Source organism: Impatiens glandulifera, chromosome 4 (assembly GCF_907164915.1).
Source record: "Impatiens glandulifera chromosome 4, dImpGla2.1, whole genome shotgun sequence".
Classification (NCBI taxonomy): Eukaryota; Viridiplantae; Streptophyta; class Magnoliopsida; order Ericales; family Balsaminaceae; genus Impatiens; species Impatiens glandulifera.
In genome coordinates, this window is record NC_061865.1 from 45,371,630 (window position 1) to 45,377,992 (window position 6,363).

Here is a 6,363-nt window from a genome sequence, read left to right on the forward strand (position 1 = left end):
CATTCCTGAGAAACGCAGTAATGGGTGCCCTTTGAATAAGAATCTGAATTGGGTTTCCTCTACCCTTTCAGTTAGATTCAAATTGGCAGCAATATTTCCCATATTGGTTTTCCAGGATACCCTCCCAGCAAACTCGGGTATTATAGTGGACTCCATCTACAAAACAAGGAAGAAGATGGGAATAAGCAAATCGAATTAACCATTGAGAAATGCTTGCAAATTTCTTAATAGATTAAGGTGCAGTAAAGGTGCAGTAAAGGTGCAGTAATACATTAAGGTGCAGTAATGGACAGTTCTAAAGACATTAAGCATATGATGTGTCATTTCTTAGATCAACAACTCATCCTGTCTCATTGGCATTCTATTAAACGTAAAGCAGTAAAGCAGAATAAGAACATACGAAAATTAAGCAGTAAAGCAACAAAACAGATAAACCCTAAGCCTACACAGTCAAAGAAAACACAGAAATACCATTTCTTCACAAGAACATAACAAACACGGAAATGCCATTTCTTAAACGAGAAATGAATGAATAAGCGTGAAATGCATGCATGCAGAATAAGAACATTGATACAATACTCGTCATATACACACTAAAAGCATTTACACACATAAACGAAACCAGAACCAAACCCTAAACCCTAAATACATCAATATAAATCAATATGAACGGCATAATAACTTCTAAACCCTAACCCTAACACTGAAAGCCCTAAACTCACCGGAATATGTCGAATAGACGGCGGAAAAAGACGATGATGTCGAATAGAGTGGAAAGTCGATGATGTTGGACGAGGAACGATGTTGAGGAACGATGATCTTGATCTATGTTCAAGGGTATTTGGCAGTTGAGAAGACTGGTTTTGGAAGTCGGAGTGGGAGGGAGAATCGGGGAGGTTTTGTTTTAAATTAGGGCCGGAAAGTAATATATAAGACTAAAGACGCGATTTACCATGCACGCGATTTAATCTAAATCGTGTGAGTTCATCACCGCGATTTAGATTAAATCGCGTGCATGGTAAATCGCGTACATTTAAAAACGCGAATTACGAATCACACGTTTCATCTAAATCGCGGTGATGAACTCACGCGATTTAGATTAAATCGCATGGTTGGTAATTCGCGTCTTTGAGCGTAAAAACTGGCGCCGAAGGGGTATTTCAGACATTTCGCAGGGCAAAAGGGCCCTTTTTGCCAACTTTAGTAGGCGGGGGCCCTTTTTGGAATTTCCCCTGTTATGGGGGCCATTTCATCAAATTTCCCTTTTCCCTTCACCTCCCCATTTTCCACTCATATCATTTTCTCCAATCTTCTTAATCTTCTTTTTTGTAAAAATCTCACACTGGCGGCGATGGCGACGATCTCTCATTAACGGCGACGATCTCTCACTGGCTTCAACATCATGTACATTTCATATATCTCTTCAACGCCCAATGGAAACACTTTCTATTTTTTTGTTTCTGGATTTGGATGCGTTTAGATATTCCTTTCGTTGAGTTTTATTCAATTTAGAATATTATTCTTTCGTCGATACACAAATCATATAAAAATTCGAAGTGGAAACCTATATTGAGGATATGAACATTCAAATGGATCAGCAGTCAGAGGAAGATGCTGAATAGAAGAAAAACTGATAGGATTCCGATCAGACATCCAAATACAGATTCAAATATTTATTCAAATATTATGAAATGCGAGCTGCTGACTTCCAAATATAGATTCAAATCAGACTTCCAAATAAAGATTCAAATATTTATTCAAATCATATGAAATGCGAGCCACTAACTGTTGTAAATCTTATCTCCTCAAAAAAATTTCTTACTTATATACAGATTCAAATATTTATTTAGAAAAAGGTATTTGATCCGATCCTAGTATTTTGCAATAGGGTTTTATTGATGTCATGTATTTGTGGAGTAACAGTAGACCCTTTGTTTTTTTTATGTGATGGTTTATGATTATCAAGAAAAATTATGGCTATTTATGAGGCATATGGTAAGATTAGATATGTAGAATAGGATAAGTGTTAGTTAGATAAATATGTTTGTTAGTAACTAGTAAGATTATGGCTATTTATTAGTATTTGAATCATAGTAGGATTTGGAGTTATATGAGAATTATTAGTATTTAATCTTTTTTATTGATTGAACTGAGTAAAGGAATTTTCCTAATAAAAGCAAGCTACACATATGTTTTGAATAGTTTCTTTTCTCAATCACTATTGCAATTGTGGATTAAATATATCAATAATTGTCTCTAATGTTCTTACCCGAAGTTTTACTCCATGTCCCAGTACAAGTAAGAACATGGCTACAAATTCTTCAACAGTCACATTGCTATTATCGTGTAAACCCTTTTCACGCAACAATTCACAAAACATAGTGAAACTGTGTTTTGTGAATCGTAATTAGTCAAAACAAGTCTTGTCTTTTTCTCCGTATAATCTTTTTAACAATATTTTTCTTAATGCATTATTTTCCTCAGTGTTATATCGTGGAACTCTTGGTATAGGTTGTTCTTGTAACCAATTCACAATTGCAATAGTGGTTTGAGTTATCACATCAAGAAGTAATCTTTTTTTTACTTGTACTAAACTGTTATCATCCATTCATAATCAGATACCGCGGTCTTCAAAATAAATAAAATTAAACAAGGTTTATATGTATCATATGATGTTTTCATTCACAATTGTAATTAATGGCGACCAATCCACAATTGCAATATGGCGACCTAAAAGGTATTGAGGATGTGTTAATCTATCACATGTTTCAAATCATCAACCAACTTACCCTCTATTTGATTCTAACTCCAAATAACCTGATTTTCTATAATCTACATCAAACAATATTATTCAAAATTCAAGATAAAACAAGGCTTAAATAAATATGAAACATTAATACATGTACTACCTCAGGTAAGCATTCAAGTATAACTATATTCTTCAAAATTTACACTTGTTTCTAGTTATACTAGATGAATTAAGTGATCAAATTTCAGTCAAGTCATAACACCAAACTAAATAGAAAAAAAAGAAATACAAAAAGTTATCCACTTTAAGTGCACAATGATTGAGAAAAAACTATTCAAAGCATATGTGTAGCTTTCTTTTATTAGGAAAATTCCCTTAGTCAATTCAATCAATAAAAAAGATTAAATGCTAATAATCCTTGTATGACTCCTAATCCTACTATGATTCAAATACTAATAAATAGCCATAATCTTACTAGATACTAACAAACATATTTATCTAACTAGCATTTATCCTATTCTACATAATCTAATCTTACCATATGCCCCATAAATAGTCATAATCTTTCTTGATAATCATAAACTATCACATACAAATAAACAAAGAGTCTACTACTATCCACAAATATATGACATCACTAAAACCCTATTGTAAAATACTAGGATCGGATCAAATATCTTTTTCTAAATAAATATTTGAATATGTATATAAGTAAGAAAATTTTCTAAGGAGATAGGATTTACAACATTCAGCAGCTCATTTCATATGATTTGAATAAATATTTGAATCTGTATTTGGAAGTTTGATTTGAATATATATTTAAAAGTCAGCAAGCTCGCATTTCATAAATATTTGAATATGTATTTGGAAGTCTGATCGGAATTCTATCAGTTCTTCTTCTATTCAGCATCTTCTTCTAACTGCTGATCCATTTGCATGTTCATATCCTCAATACAAGTTTTCCACTTCGAATTTTAATATGATTTGTGTATTGACGAAAGGTTAATATTCTCAATTGAATAAAACTCAACGAAAGGAATATCTAAACGCATACAAATCCAGAAAAAAATAGAAATGTTTCCATTGGGCGTTGAAGAGATATATGAAAGGTACTTGATGTTGAAGCCAATGAGAGATCGTCGCCGCCAGTGAGAGATCGTCGCCGACAGTGTGAGATTTTTACAGAAGAGAAAGAAGATTGGGGAAAATGATACGGTTGGAAAATGGGAAAGGAGAGAGAGGGGTGAAGAGAAATGTGTTAGGTGGAAAATGGGTATGGTCCGTTTGATTGGAATTAGAATTCTTACCCTAATTTGACCGGAATTCAAAAGATAAAAAATACATGGTTTATAATTACATCGGAATTTAAATTCTAAATCCAATTCCTATATTTAATTCTTTAAATAAACATCAGAATTGGAATTGACCCCTCCAATTCCTATATTTAATTCTTCAAACAAACATCAGAATTGGAATTGACCCCTTCAATTCAAATTCCCCCTCATCAAATATACCTTAAGATATTAAAATTAATTGAGTTGTAGTAGCTCAAAGATAAGACATTTTAGATTTGATTATCCTTAAAGTATTTGGAATGATAGAAATAACAATTGTTTTGTTCATGAGTTTGGGAATAAGATTTTTGAAATAATTCCTAAATTTTGGAGAATTAAAACTTGTCAAAGGATAAGATTTAAAACCCATTCCCAAGTTTGTAGGACTTTTTTTTTCTTAATCAAAATTCATTAATTAAGTTGTCAATTCTCTGCCCTAATCTAAAGTCACGTTTTTGTTTATTTCCCTCTATTCATCCATGAAAGATATTATCATATAAAATAATATATTTGAAGTTGTTATCAAATATAATAATATATTATTATATTAAATCTATTTTCTTAAAGTAATTTTTTAATTTGTGTATCATTTTTATTTTGAAGAATCATTTTTATTTTGAAGAATCAGAAAGATACAAAACAAATGTGGAAATTTAAATTTCCATATTTGAATCAAGTTGAATTAGTATATGGAAGAGATAGTCATTGGTGGTGCATGCTATTGATAATTGATCAAAATGATGAATATGAAGATGAAAATTTAGATGAATTCTACAATTCTTCCAATCAATACAAATAAAACACTTATGTGTATTTTGAATCACAATCAAATCCACTCCATGTGTTTCACACAATATTGATGTGACCAAATTAGATACAAAACAAAATGAAAACAACCGTTCACAATTTTAGATTAAGTAACATGGAAAATAAAATCAACAACAATAAACTTGGATATTGGAAACAACTGCACAATATCAATAGTGGATTTCACATTTTTGTTGATAGTTTCAATGCAAAATTTGCAACTATTACAAATGTCATGGTTGAAGAAAATTTGCGAGAAAAATTGACTTCAGAAAAATAAAATATGTGATTTTTGAGCTAACCTTAGCATTTTTAGTGACAGTGTTTTTAAAGAGACTAATATATTCACTAGGTAAGTACAAGATTGATGTGATGTTATTTTGTTCGTCCACTTCCTAAATATATAGATAATGACAATGGTTTTTTTTTTTTTGTAAGATTAGTTAGAATGTTAAAATTATGATGGTACAATGTTTTGAATATGTGTTTTTGGATTTAGTTGATTACAATTTGTTTTTGTTTGTTTTTGTGATCCAAAATTTACAAAATATTATGTTAAGAATTTCTTAAAAATACCAAAATATAATTTTGGTGTCAAGATGTATAAAAATTGTATAGAATTATCATATTTATTTGAAGGATAAATGTGATATTTATTACATTTGTATTCCCAAACATTCAGCAAACCAAACATCAATATTTCTAATTATATTTAATTTCAGCTTTTTAACTAAACAATAATACTAAAATGGTTAAACTTCATTCGAGCCTACTATCAAATTCATTCTCATTCAAACCAAACGCCCATAATTGAATTTGGAGTGAGTGGTTCCTTTACAATTAATTTTAATGTTAAAACAAACAATAACATTGAATATGGGGATGTAGCTCAGATGGTAGAGCGCTCGCTTAGCATGCGAGAGGTACGGGGATCGATACCCTGCATCTCCAATATTTGGATTTTTATTCTCGTTATTAATAGATAACAATATTGTATGAGACCAAAAGTGACATGCTTTTTTTAACATGTTCAACTCAAAGGATAAAAGAAATATGATATCATTTGATTGTATTTATTTTTGTCAAAATTTCAACTTACTAAATCAAATATTTGGGCGAGACAAGTTGTCCAAAAGCACCAAACAAAAAGAAACCCAAAACCCTGATCATCCAGTAATAACTAGAATGAAGTGAGTTTAATGATAGAGAAAAACATTTTATTAGTAATTTGTTTTTGAAATTATTTTGATTTGTCCATAATTTCAATCTAAATTATTTTTAATATAACATTTAAATATTAAAACTAATAAATTAATATTTGGGCGAGACAAGTTGTCCAAAAGCACCAAACAAAAAGAAACCCAAAACCCTGATCATCCAGTAATAACTAGAATGAAGTGAGTTTAATGATAGAGAAAAACATTTTATTAGTAATTTGTTTTTGAAATTATTTTGATTTGTCCATAATTTCAA

General features: G+C 30.6%; 1 non-coding gene across 1 annotated transcript; it reads left to right on the plus strand.

Moving 5' to 3' along the window:
• Nucleotides 1–5,768: 5,768 nt before the first annotated feature.
• Nucleotides 5,769–5,841, plus strand: TRNAA-AGC. Its single transcript has one exon. It is a non-coding gene; the product is annotated as a tRNA-Ala (tRNA).
• Nucleotides 5,842–6,363: the final 522 nt, after the last annotated feature.